This window comes from Mus caroli, unplaced genomic scaffold, assembly GCF_978045245.1.
Source record: "Mus caroli unplaced genomic scaffold, Mus_caroli_1 scaffold_4, whole genome shotgun sequence".
Lineage (NCBI taxonomy): Eukaryota > Metazoa > Chordata > Mammalia > Rodentia > Muridae > Mus > Mus caroli.
The window spans coordinates 155,424,690-155,438,606 of record NW_028227259.1 but is presented as its reverse complement, the minus strand read 5'-3'; the positions used below and the strand labels follow the sequence as shown (position 1 = coordinate 155,438,606).

Below are 13,917 nucleotides of genomic sequence, written 5' to 3'. Positions count from 1 at the left end.
ATCCCACAAGCCTCCTGAGAATCCTGGAGAGCAGGGAGAAACTGAGCAAGTCACTCAGCAAAGACAAAATGTATATCGTACCTCAGGATCTTAAGCGAGTTTTGTCCAGCTGTTCCCTCTGCTCAACACATGGGCCTTTTTTTTTTTTAATGAACTTATTTTCTTATTTTACATCCCTACCAAAGTTTCTCCCTCCCTCCTCTCCTAGGCACATCTTCTCTTATTGAGACTAGATGAGGCAGCCCAGAGGAGGGAAAGGTCCCAGAAGCTGGCAACAGAGTCAGAGACAGCCCCTACTTCCACTGTTAGGCGTTCCACATGAAGACCAAGTTATACAACTATAACATATATGTGGAGGGCGTTGGTCAGTTCCCTGCAGGCTCCCTGGTGGGAGGTTTCAGTCTCTGAGGGAACCTACGGACTCAGGTTAGTCAAATCTGTAGGTTTTCTTGTGGTGTCCTTGACCCCCGTGGTTCCTACAATCCTTCCTCCCCCTCATCTGCAGGATTCCCCAATATCTGCCTAACACTTGGCTGTGGGTCTCTGCATCTGTTCCCATCAGTTGCCTCTCATGACAACTGGGCTTGACTCCTGTCTGCAAGTATAGCAGAATATATGTCACTCAGCACAGAATGGCCCCCTCCTTCTCATGAAGCTCAGATGCTGCAGATTTTTAAATGCCTGTTGTTCTTTTTTTCTCCCCCTCCTCTCTCCTCTCCTCTCCCTTTGCACTAGGAGGGTTGATATTTTATCCCTTAAGTCCATCAGACAGCTGCTACACAGCGGGGTCTCCAAAGAAACATTTGCTGATTTTTTTTCATATTGATACAATTTTGGGGGGCCGTGGGGGCTCAAGAAAAATAGGTTCATCAGTGCCATCTGTATTCATAAACTTCAGAAGCCAATGCTGAAATAACTCAGTTGAGTAATATAAACAAAAGAAGAAGAGTATTTTCCCTTAAGATGTTCATAGTTAATGAAGAGATTACAGAAAGCTGATACACAGAGGGAATTAAGCACACTCATACTTTCTCTTGTATTTCTGCTGCTTTTTGGAAGAGCAGAGGCAGGATTGTTAATGTTAATTGTACTGTGTTACTGTGAGGACGGCTAATGAGCTCTTACTTACATATGTCCCCTTTAAATAGTTACTGTTGATAAAGGAATACGTTCTGGGGCCGGGGAGATGGCACACTGTCAAAATGCTTAGATCTCCAACACCACAGAAAAAAGTCCAGGCCCAATGGCACAGTTATAATCCCAGCACCTGGGAGATAGAGACAGGAGGGTCCTGGGGACTTGCTGGCCAGTCACTCCAGTGGCCTCAGTGAGCTTCAGGTCCAATGAGAGGCCCTGCCTCAGAAAATAATGTAGGCCAAGCATACTGATGGGTGAGAACTCCTTCCTAAGCCAGGTATTCACACCAACACTCCCTAGGCTTGTGGGTCACTGCAAGAGGGGGCAGTTAGAACAGACGTAAGAGTTGGGAGATATGGAGAAGGGCTGCAAAATGCTGTCTTCTGGGTGCAGCACAGCAAGCCTTTGCAATCAAGAGCTCTGTGGGCCACAGTGGTTGCCACAGGAGAGGGCCTACCAACAACCAGGCGTGAAGGAGGGGCACAGAAGGCTCTACTCCATGCTGTCAAATATTGTCCACTAATAGATTCAGTGAATGGAGGAGGCCCTTGCCTTCAGTTGACCTGCTAATGAACACACTAAGACCAAGGGGATAGTTTGAAACCAGGTCACACAGATGACCCTTGGTAAACTAAGTGGGTCACAAAACCAAACCAGAAAGTCATGAATCTGGGAAAGAGGTAGATGGAGGGGGTGGGGGGATTGATCAGGGTAAGAGGATAGAGACAAAAGAGGGTGGAGGGCAGAGTAACCAGAATGCATTATATACACATATATAATTGTGAAAACACTACAATTTAATTGAAAAAAAATAACACCTCCCCCAAAGACATAAGGTGGAAAGTGACTGAGGAAATCACTTGCCATCAACGTCTGGCCTCTATATGAACACACCATATGCACACATGCACACAAGCACACACGCATGTGTATTCCGGACACTAAATGGAATCAATAGAAGAGGTCTGAATTTAATCCAGTGAGTTTCAGAAGGAAACTACAGCAGAGTGAACTGAGTGCGGATGATGGTACCTGATGTTGCTCTCCGGTGCTGTTCTGAGAGTGGAAGTCAGTTTGCCAGAAAGCGGGAGACCTTGAAAGAATGCCATTATGGCCAGACAGCAGGGAAGCAGAAAGCAATCACTGTGTTCGGAAGAGGTTTTGTTGGCAATAAGAAAACAATACTATTTTGTTAAAAGATTATTTAGACAATCAATAATTCCTTTGGGGAAAAAATCAGAGCATCAGTGTACTCCGTTGCCCAAAGCTGCCTACTGCAGTGTGCAGATTTAGCAGAGAAAGATCTTTCTGGGCTCCTTGTCTGTTTTGCAGTCAGAAAGAGAAAAATATCAATTTTCTATACAACACCATGATAAAAAAGTCTCCATTTTTATCCTGGTATATTTATTTATTAAGTTCTAAACAATGTTTATGACAAGGCATCTCATTCTTAGGTTCTGTAGCATTTTAACTGTTTATAACTAGACTCGAAATGAGCCAATACTTGTATTGTTGGTCTTCAAATGACATCTCTGTATTAGAGAAAATAAAAGTCAAAAGACAGCAATAAGTTGGCTGTTGAAACTGTTATATTGTACTCAAACACAAAGCCTGAAGTTGCCATTTATACATCACAGTCATCACTGTGCTTTTAACATAAACGTGTAGCCGCACAGAAATCACCCATCATTGACAGTAGTTTTTCTACAGAGAAATGGTATGGGTATGCATTGATCTCCAGCAATGAGCGCAGTCTTATAGCTTGCAGGTTCAGTCTGTTTTGTGAAGTTCTGCCTTCCCTAGGTGGCTTTGCAATCAGCTTGCTGAAAATGTGGATCCTTTTAGGGGCTATGTGTGTGAAAGGAAGGGAAAGTGGGAAGGGAAGTGGGTGTAAGGAAGGGGAGGGGAGGGGAAGGGAAGGGAAGGGAGAAAAGAAGGGGGAAAGGAAGAAAAGTCAACAGGGGGGGAAGGAAGAGAAGGAGAAGGGAGGGGAGGGAGGGGAGAAGAGGGAAAGGAGGGGAGGGGAAGAAAAGGAAGGAATAGAAGGGAAGGGGAAGGGAGGGGAAGAAAGGGAGAAGAGGGGAGGGAAGGGGAAGGAAGGGAAAAGAAGAGAAGGAGAAGAGAGGGAAGCAACTGAAGGGAAGTAAAGGGAAAGGAAGGAAAGAGGAGGGGAGGGGAGGGGAGGGGAAGAGAGGAGAGGAGAGGGGAGGGAAAATTTTCCCCACATATTTTTTTTTCAGAAATTAATCACTAAATGTTATTAAATTAAGTTATACTAATTTGTATCTTCTGTCAATATCTTCCAAATTCTAAAAGGAAGTTGGATGTCTTCACATTCATCAATCAGGACCATATTCCCCTCTTGCTCTCTGAGCACATTCTGCCCTGTTATCATTCAAAGACTTAAAGATAAACAAGGTATCCCCTGAGCCAGCTAGCACCTTCCTAGGGATTCAGTAGCCAGATAAGAGGCCAGTCCCTCTGCTGAACCAGTCAGTCCTGTCATGGTCTGCAACTCTGTCACTGGCCCTGTAACATTCTGTCATTGATAAGAGACAAAATAAGAGAACTCCCCCAGAACAAATACCAACTCTTCAGTTCTTTGGGTCACTGGTGCCAGCCACATAATTTGACCCCTGATACACTTATTTTTAAAATGTTTATTATTTTTATTACTGTGTATGCATGATGTTCGGTGCATGTGGGTCATGACATGTATGCAGAGGTCAGAGGTCAACCTTGTGGAATTGTTTTTCTCCTTCCTCTTTTACGTGAGTTTCAGGGTTCAGCCTTGGGTCACAAGGCTTCATTCACAATGTCGAGCAGGGCAGCACCTGTGCCTGCTGAACTACCTTGCTGGCTCTTTATACACTTTTTATGAATGGATAAAAGTTATCAACTTCATATTCATAACAAGCCTGTGATATGAACACTATAACTATTATCTTTTTTAAAGGAATATAAAACTATTTGTTGACCACCGTTCACCATTATTTACAATAAAGTAAATATACAGTTGGATGCCATTCTGATACTACAAAGTTACTTTTCTGGCTTATTGAACCAGAACTCAAATACTGAAAAGATTGATCCTACCAGTAATGAATGAGTCAGGGTAAAGAAAAAGCATGCAGGTCATTAGTTGATATTAGCAAATTTTGTTCACTCACTTAGTCAGCAGGTCTTAAATTGCCAACATCAGCTCCAACCACAATTCTATTTCCACATCAAACAGATTCCATGAATCATAACCTTTTAGTACAGACTTTTAACTTTCTACAAATGGTTCACCAGAGGAACCTTTACACAGACTGGCTGACCTGGATCTGCCTCTGCAGACCAGCTGACCTCTTAAGTCAGAGCTCTATCTGCCTCTAGAGTCCCAGGATTAAAGGCATGTGCCACCACACTGGCCCAAGTCTTGTTATTAAATCACACTATTATTTTGTCTAATTCCATTTTCTGAAGGGGAAGTGTACAACATTCTGTAAATAAACCACTGTATTTACATGATAATATATCAATTCTAATGTGGTTGCCTTTAAACTATCCAATAAATTGCAGAATCTGCTTAATCTGAAAGGTTATGGTTTCAGGAAAATGTTCACAATGAGGGAATCTCATCAACTTGTATTTTCATCTTCAGTTAAAAACAAAACAAACGTGGCACATGTCTTTAATCCCAGCACTCGGGAGGCAGAGGCAGGCGGGTTTCTGAGTTTGAGGCCAGCCTGGTCTACAGAGTGAGTTCCAGAATAGCCAGGGCTACACAGAGAAACCCTGCCTCAAAAAAACAAAAACAACAAAACAAAACAAAACAAAAAAGTTATGTGTTTTATGCATACACCGCATACAAACAAAACAAACAAACAAACAAACAACCCAGAATGGTCCTTCTGTGTCCCAGTTAAAAATAAGTTCTGATGAGTAATAACTGTAAAATCTCCCCAGTGTTTAAGAAAAGCTGTTCTTCAAAGCTGAGGAAATACAACATGGTATCAAATATTCTATTGTTAAAGGAAGCAACTACAGAAAGCTCTTACTTGCTCAAAGGAATCAGTGCCTTTTGATGCAGAACAAAACCCTAAAATATCCCAACTGCTGTCAATACTTTCAAAACCAGCATATCAAACTTGATTTTCATTAGAATGCTATTTTCCACACTAGTAATTCAAAACCCAAGATCCAGATTTTATATATGTATATATATATATATATATGTATATATATACACACATATATATATATAAATGCAAACAATTATTGTGCTTCATCTTCCAGACAAGAATGCCAAATCAGCCTCTCCTTGTAGAAGGCAATAACAATCTGAGGACACTTCATATTCACCTCCTTTGCCAGCACCAAGTCAGCCTCATCTGAGTCCTTCCACTTCATGAGAAACATTAATTCTCCACTGCTGTCTGTGGCACCAATTATTCATTCAGGATCAAGACCTCTGGCAAAGCCCCTTGGTTTGTCAGCAGCTTCTCTCTTCTTCAATTTGCTATCATCAGATTCACTGTCAGATAAAGATTTCCCTTTTGTACCATCTTTTTCTTTACCAGCTTTTTGAGAATTAAGAAATACTTCAATTAATTCTGGACAATCTAAATTTTCTTCTGGTTCCCAAGTATTATCAGCATCTGTGAACGCCTTCCACTTCAGGAAATTCTCCACCTTCCCATTTACTACACAGATTCTTCAGGCTCTGCCTCTTCAACTTTTTTACTCTTTCCATTTTGTTTCTTTCCCATTTTTTGCAATGTAGTTTTATTGGAGGCCATTTTTTAAAATTTAATTGGAGACTTTGAAGAGTTCACCGCTCAGATGCTCAGGGCCGTAGATCCTGCAGAGCCTCTCCTATAACTATTATCTTGATGTTAGTTACAAAATCTGAGATGAATAGACATCAATTGGCTACCAGCTTGCACACTTTTGCTAACTGGCAGACAAAACCTGATGCCAATTAACTTTAATTACATTTTATTTTTGGCCAGATACATTAGGTATCATCATATTATATAATCAAAATAAAAAACATCTGAGCTATTTCTCAGTCATTTCTTTATGCTAAGCAATTAAAATATGGGAGTGTTTTTACGCTTACTGTCCAGCCATCTTTCAGGTGCTCCCATTTCCACCAGTGACGTCACTGCTTGGTGGGTAATATCATCATGGCATGGCTAGCAAACTCACATGTCAGGAGTGTGGATAGATAGGGTCTTTTTCTCCATCCTTTGACTTAAAATATTCGTATGTCTTATAGACTTCCTTAAAGTATTTATTAATGATATTTTATCTATCACTTGACATCTTTCATGCATTTCTATAGTGTATCTTGATTACATCCTCTGACCACTTCCCCCTCTCAATTCCCCATATATATGTGTATGATGTAAATGTATATATGTATACATACACTTGCGTACACACACACACACACACACACACACACACACACACACACACACACCCTACTGAGTACAATCGGTGCTACCTGTAGGTACATAATATGATGTGGAGCCTTCCACTGAGAAGTAAGCATTCAACTCCATTCAACACCCCCCTACCCCCCCACACACACACAATTACTCTCTCTCTCCTGCAACAATCACCCACTGCCTCCACTAGAGGTGGGTTCTCAGGAGCTTCTGATCATGGATTTCCTTTGTTTGTTCTTTAAAATACACTCTTCATTTTCATCAACACTTCCTCTGTCCCCTAGTTCCCTCATCCCCCATCCCTTTAGTAACCTTCCCCGCAAAATGGCCCATTTCTATTTGTTCACTTTACATGTGCTCCAAGTTAAACACACAGAACAAAAGGAACTGAGCTAGGATTCAGGTCTATGGGAGAACATGCAGTGTTCAATGTTTGTCTATCTGGGGCTGAGTGACCCCTCTCAAATAATAATCTCCAGCTCCATCCATTTACCTGAGATTTCCTTATTCTTCATAGTTGAGTAATACCCAATTGGACTATATTTTTGTGACCCATCTTTCCATTGGTAGACATCAGGATTTACTGGCAATCTTTCTCCTTAACCCAAAATGTTGTCTTTGTACTTTACAAAAATAGAATAATACAAGACTAACCTCCCTCCCTCCCTCCCTCCCTCCCTCCCTCCCTCCCTCCCTCCCTCCCTCCCTCCCTCCAAAATGTGCTTTTTCTGAGGTAGAACACAGGGCCATAGGGATAGAAGCTTGCATTTGAGTCTCGGCCAAGTCTTGTGTCAAGGCACTGATGTGCTTAGCCCTCACTCCTCATTGTGAATGCTGAGTAACAACGACCCTACTTGGCATATTTACTATGTGGTTAAATGAAGTGACAAATGGAAAATGCTAAGATGGTGCCTGTACTGGGTTGGTACGTGGAGCTATCGTTTACACTATTATCAGCAGTGCTGATACATAAAGCTGACTCCTGTATGACTTTTATTGACTGAGAGTAAAATCACCATGGTAAAGCATTTTAAGGGTGAATAAATACATCTCCCTTAAAGCAAAGTAAAGGGAAGACATCTAGATCATTCTCTATGGGTAATTTGGATAAATTAATTGTGTCCTCAGATATAAAATGTGAAAATGTTTCATTACAGGACAGAAGTGCCCACAGTGAGCTGCATAATGAGAGAACACATTCATTGACTCTTGAAATTAGATTACAATTAGTGAAGACGCACCACAATAGAGCGCCTCTAATGTAATAAGTGAAATATACCACTGTTACAAGGAGCTGCATAATAAGAGAGAATATTCACTGACTTTTGAAATTAGTTTACAATTGGTGAAGACACACCACAATAGAACACCACTAATGGAGTAAGTGGAACAAAACAGAAATATTTAGGATTAAATGAGCATGTATTTAATACCTAATGTCTCCACCTTGGATCTAATGAAGTGATCTGGTGCATAGCATGACTAATATGCATTCAGAAATAAAGATAAAAGAAGTGTCCTGTGAAAGTGAAGGAAGTGAGAATGAGAGAATTCTAATGTCACAAAGCTCAGAAAGGTGAGAAAGTAGAACATTTCTCTTCCTACCGATGGATCAGGGTTTCAGATGCTGTGATAGTTAATCTCCAGCATCATAACATGGGCAGAAGAGGAGGAAATATATCTCCTTCCTAAAATCCTACCAGTATTTAAAGACAACAGCAATCATCTCCTTCCACAGGCAACAAACAATTGAAGCTGATCTGGAAAAGGAAACTCTGCTATGATAACATAGAGAACAACTGGGTAATTGACCAATGGGAACAGTTCAGGAGCACCCAAATACGCCAAATATCAATAAATGGTTTAATAACCAATTATCATATCTAACAGTTAATAAAAATAGTGTAACAAGAATGCAGATATTTAAACATGATTTTTAAAAAATCAATCACCAAGAGAATAGTAAACAAACAGTCCAGTATGGAGTGCCATCATCCTTGGTGATGTGATCTTGAGCAGAAGAGATCAAGCACAATGCAACCCACAGAATGCCTTGCACAGACCCTAGTGTACACAAGTCTTTACCTATTGATTTATTTTTATTCTTTTCTAGTTTTCATCTCATGGTCTGAAAAAAACCCTGTCCTTGAGAGCAGCTCAAAGGCTACCTCCAGAAGACCCTTCACACATCAGATAGAGCAGTGGTTCTCAACTTTCCTAATGCTGCAGCCCCACAGTAGAGTTCTCCATGTCTGGGTGACCACCAACCATAAAAGCATTTCCATCACTATTTATAACTGTAATTACTAGTGTTATATATCATAATGTAAATATTTTTGGAGATAGAGGTTTGCCAAAGTGGTTGTGACCCACATGTTGAGAACTGCTGGTCTAGACAGACACAGGAGCAGCCACAGCTGGTGAAGCAGAGAACAAGGACGTCAGCATTGGGAATGTGTCACTGGGGTCTGGTTAGGGTGGACATTATTACAGAACAGCTTTGTTGAGGTATAATCCACACGCCATATGATCCACCCACCTACACTATGCAAGCCAGCGATTTTACTTTACCTACAAAATTGCACAACCATGGCCATAATCAACTTTAAAATGTTTTTGTACTACAAAAAGGAACCTCTCACATTAGCAATCAGTTATAATACCCATTCTCTGGCCAACCGTATGTCTCTCTGGATTTCCCTTTTCTGAACATTTTGTATAAATGGGATCACTCTACATATGCTGTGTCTGGAGTTTTCTTTCTAATAATAGTTTGTTTACTAGAGGGAGTTTTCAGCCTATGGACACTTCAGTTGTTTACACTTTTCACTATTGTAAGTCACACCAACTTAAGTTTGGGGGAACTTTGAGGTTGTTTTTCTTGCATGTATACACTTGGGTTTCTGGTCTGTTTCAACTTTTCAATGAAGACGCTAACCACCTTCCAAAGCGAGTAAGCCATTTAAAATTCTTACAATTGATGTGTCTGGGTTATTATTTCTCTACACCTTCATTAGTAAAAATACTATGCTTTTACTACTATCATAACAGTGGATATGAAATAGTAAAATTTTACATATATTTTCTGATGACTAATGATATAAAACTTTTTACTTCATATGTCTCTTGGCCACTATATATCTTCCTAAAATGTCTGCCCACAGAGAGAGAGAGAGAGAGAGAGAGAGAGAGAGAGAGAGAGAGAACATTTAAATTTTTGTTTATCTTTTTAAACTTTTAACACTATTATTGAGTAATAGTGTTAAATATTCTTGTATATAATCCCTTCAGGATTTGTACTTTATAAATATTTTCTTCCATTTGGGGGAGTGGGTTGTATTTTTCACTTTCTAGGTGAAATAAAAATATGTTATTTTTTAACCGATTTGAATTTATCTGTTTTTTTCTTTCTGTTGCCTCTGGTTATGTCTTTTTGTTGTGGTTGCCTGTTTATTTTTGAGAAAAAGTGTGATGGAGCTTAGACTGGCCTTAAATTCATTATATAGCCAAGGATGGCTTAAACTCCTCATCCTCCTGCCCTTATCCAAGTTCAAGGACTATAGGTGGGTGAACATGAAACGTCAGTGATATACGATGGTCCTGCTTTATGTGGTACTGGGCACAAACTCAGCCTTCATGCATGCTGGGAACACATTCCAGCCCTAGCTCCCGGCAACATATCTGAGAAGGCTTCACAAGCCAGGGTCCCAAAGACTTGGGAGCTGGTTTTCTTAGAGTTCTGTGGCTTTCACACCTCAGAAAAAGATACAAAATAATTTCTGAGTTAAGGTGATAGCATGTCCTGATTTGCTCTCTGTTATTGTGATTAAACACCTTGATTAAAAGCAACATCAAGAAGGAAATTTTTTATTTGATTTATACTTCCCAGGTCACAGTCCATCACTGGGCAGTCAGGGCAGGAACTCACAGTCAGAACAGTAGAAGGATGCTGCTTCCTGTCTTGCTCCCTCTGGCTTGCTCAGCTACCTTTCTTAATGCAGTTCAGGCCTACTTGCCTAAAGATGGTACCCATGGTAGACTGGGTCCTCCTATAGCAACAAGCAAGTAAGAAAATGCTCCACAGATCTCGCCCTGGTGGTTTGGATGAGAGAGAGTTGGCTGGCTGACCAGCTCAGTGACCACCCAGGCCCAGACCCAGGCCACTGAGTTGGCCTATCCCAACATTTATATCATCTGTGAACTGCTGGAACACACTAAATGACTGACTCTGCTGCAGGATCTCCATGACACAGGCAACAGCAGGGTAATCTTGAGGAATCCTGGTGAGGATCCAATATTGATGGTGTCACCTAGACCTTGAACCAGACCAATGGCTCATTGGAATGAATATTCATAAATAAAGATATATGGACAGAAGGGACTGTGGGACACACTGACACACTCCAGCACCCATGGTGAGATGTTTTCTATACTGTGTTTTATTCTGTTTCTTTGTGTATGTTTTTTAATTGGGTGGGGAGTGGAGGTTGCAAGGGTGAAGGACAGATACGAGGAGGTGGGGAAGAGTGCATGATGTGAAACTCACAACTAATCAATAAAAAGTTAAGAAGAATAGGAGATGCTCCACAGACATGCTCACAGGACACACTGATGGAGGCAGTTCTTCAGCTAAGGTTCCCTCTTCCTGGGAGTGTCACATAGACAATCAGGATTAGCCATGGAACAGCTGTAATTAAGATACTAAGAATAAGGGAGAAAGAGACTGTGGCTGAGGGCCTGGGGGTAGCCAGAAAAGGCCTCCTCACTAAGAAAACATTTGAGCAGAGCTCTAAAGAAAGTACTGCCCTATGTTTTGAAAACTCTCTCTCTAAAAAAAAAAATAAAGAAAAATCTGTGCCTCTTAATTAGGAAAATAACTTTTGGATCTAGAACAATTTTTTCAGTAGAACATTGTTCTAGGTTGGGCTGGAGAGAGAGATTAACAATGCAGTGTGTGTACTGTGTCTACTACTCTTACAGAGGACCCATGTTCAATTCCCAGCACCCACTTCAGGTGGTTCACAGCTGCTTGTAACTCCATCTCCAGGGGAATCTTGTAGAGGCTTCTGCCCTCTGAAGCCACTTGCACTTGTAATATTTGCGTACACACACACACACACATACACACACACACACACCACAGAATTGAAGACTGTGGGCCTTAGGCAGTATTTTGAAATTGCCAACAGACTGGAAGGCAAAACAACATGGAAGCATAGTTGGGAATATGGGATTTTCACTTATTAGATTTGCTCTCTCACTCCTAATGACCACAGAAGAATTAAGACTTTTCTCAGTAGCTTTGTGGTCTTCATACTGTCTACCTGAAAAGACCAGCAGCTTTCCTGGAACTCAGACTTTCTCATGTGTGCAGGTAGCATGCATGCAGCCCCCCATACACCCCGTGAGTCTGACATGAGGAAGCATAACTCCTTGTATGGCAGTGCCCAGCATCTGATATCGATATTAATGTTTTCTGAGTCACAGACAATGCAAGATTTGAAGAGAAAAACAAGCTTGTTTCTGATCTGTTTCGCATCATGTTTGTGATTGGAATATTTGAGTAATGGAGAAGCCACACTTGTGCTGACATAAGAATCAGAAGTATCTACTAGTTTTCTTTTTTTTTTTTTTTTTTTTTTTTTTTGGTTTTTCGAGACAGGGTTTCTCTGTGTAGCCCCGGCTGTCCTGGAACTCACTTTGTAGACCAGGCTGGCCTCGAACTCAGAAATCCACCTGCCTCTGCCTCCCGAGTGCTGGGATTAAAGGCGTGCGCCACCACGCCCGGCTCTACTAGTTTTCAAGAGAGACAGTACAGACCCTTTGATTTTTAGAGCAGAGATCTTGGCATCCTGTCCTTTGGCCTTAGACCTCCAGTATTCTGTGCAGTATTCATACAATGAAAGTTCCTTGGCTCATCCAGGAAGGTTGTGTGTGTGTGTGTGTGTGTGTGTGTGTGTGTGTGTGTGTGTGTGTGTGTATGTGTCTATGTATACACATTGGAGTCAGGCAGAGGAGAGGGGAGTGGGAAGCAAGCACAACTTGCTCCAACAAGCTCTCGCAGCCCCATCTTCCTCATGGCAGGCCACGTGCCTCCCTGTACAGATGAGTGGTCACCATAAGAATTACAGAAGGAAATAAACACTATAACTCACCCAAAGCAGCACCTCTCCTAAATGCCCATAGGGGTACTCATTCTTAAAGATTGTGTACAGGGGTCTGCTTGGGAGACTGTTGTCAGCACTTCCTGGAGGACGTTTTCAAACTCAGCTTGAAAATGGCCCGGTGACAGCCCCTTGTCACAGCCCTCAGCTACTGTGACTCATTCTGTCATGCCTGCAGGTTAAGGGGCATATCTGAGATTCTCTCTCCGGAACACTGCCGATTCCAAGTTACCACCCATGCATTCTAAACACACTCCTGTCCCAAAACATTGCTCCGTCTGTCCCTCACTCTGCCCCATATGTAGCAAAGGAGACCTTTACTTTGATCCATTCTGTTTGTTGGAGAGTACCCTTTTTGGTCTCTTGTTTTCAGAGAAAAAGACTTTAAAGGACACTGAGCATGGAGAAAGAGTCACACCGCTAAACAAACATCCCGCAACCTTCCTTTCTTTTCCTGATGCCTCGTTGACTTGTTTGTCCTGTTTTTCGCCCTCTTTGAGTTTGCTACCTACCACAGCATGCTCTGTGGTTCCTCACTTTCTTCATCTGTCTTCTGGGAAGTGCAGCAATGAGACGCCTTCCCCAGTACCCGTGATGCGCATCGTTACCTCTATTTCAGCCTCTTCTGAGAGCTGCTGAGCATTGTTTGTACCAGTTATTTCACTGTTAAAGATGGAGGTTTGGCGGGCGTGGTGGCGCACGCCTTTAATCCCAGCACTCGGGAGGCAGAGGCAGGCGGATTTCTGAGTTCGAGGCAAGCCTGGTCTACAGAGTGAGTTCCAGGACAGCTAGGGCTATACAGAGAAACCCTGTCTCGAAAAACCAAAAAAAAAAAAAAAAAAAAAAAAAAAAGATGGAGGTTTGGGCATGCCTTGAGAGGACTTGAGGGGAACTTGCACTGGTCAGTCCTACTAATAACACTTACAGAAAGACACTACATTAAACAAACAAAAAAAGAACTTTGAGTGAGTCCAACATTGATTCTTTTATCCATACAGCAAGTAGAAGCTTGGTGCATCTTAGCTTTATAAAGATGCAAAATGAATAATAATAGGTGTGGCTTTTATGGTTTGGTATCCAATGAACTGTATATTACTGAGGAAGTGTAACCTTAGGCTCCTTACACAGCAGTGGCGCTGTATGGCGAAGCCACGTTGGGACACATTCTAGAATTC

General features: G+C 41.6%; 1 pseudogene; it reads right to left on the bottom strand.

Annotated features, from left to right (window-relative positions):
• Window positions 1-5,397: 5,397 nt before the first annotated feature.
• Window positions 5,398-5,926, bottom strand: LOC110295313 (chromobox protein homolog 3 pseudogene; annotated as a pseudogene).
• Between the last annotated feature and the right edge of the window lie 7,991 nt (window positions 5,927-13,917).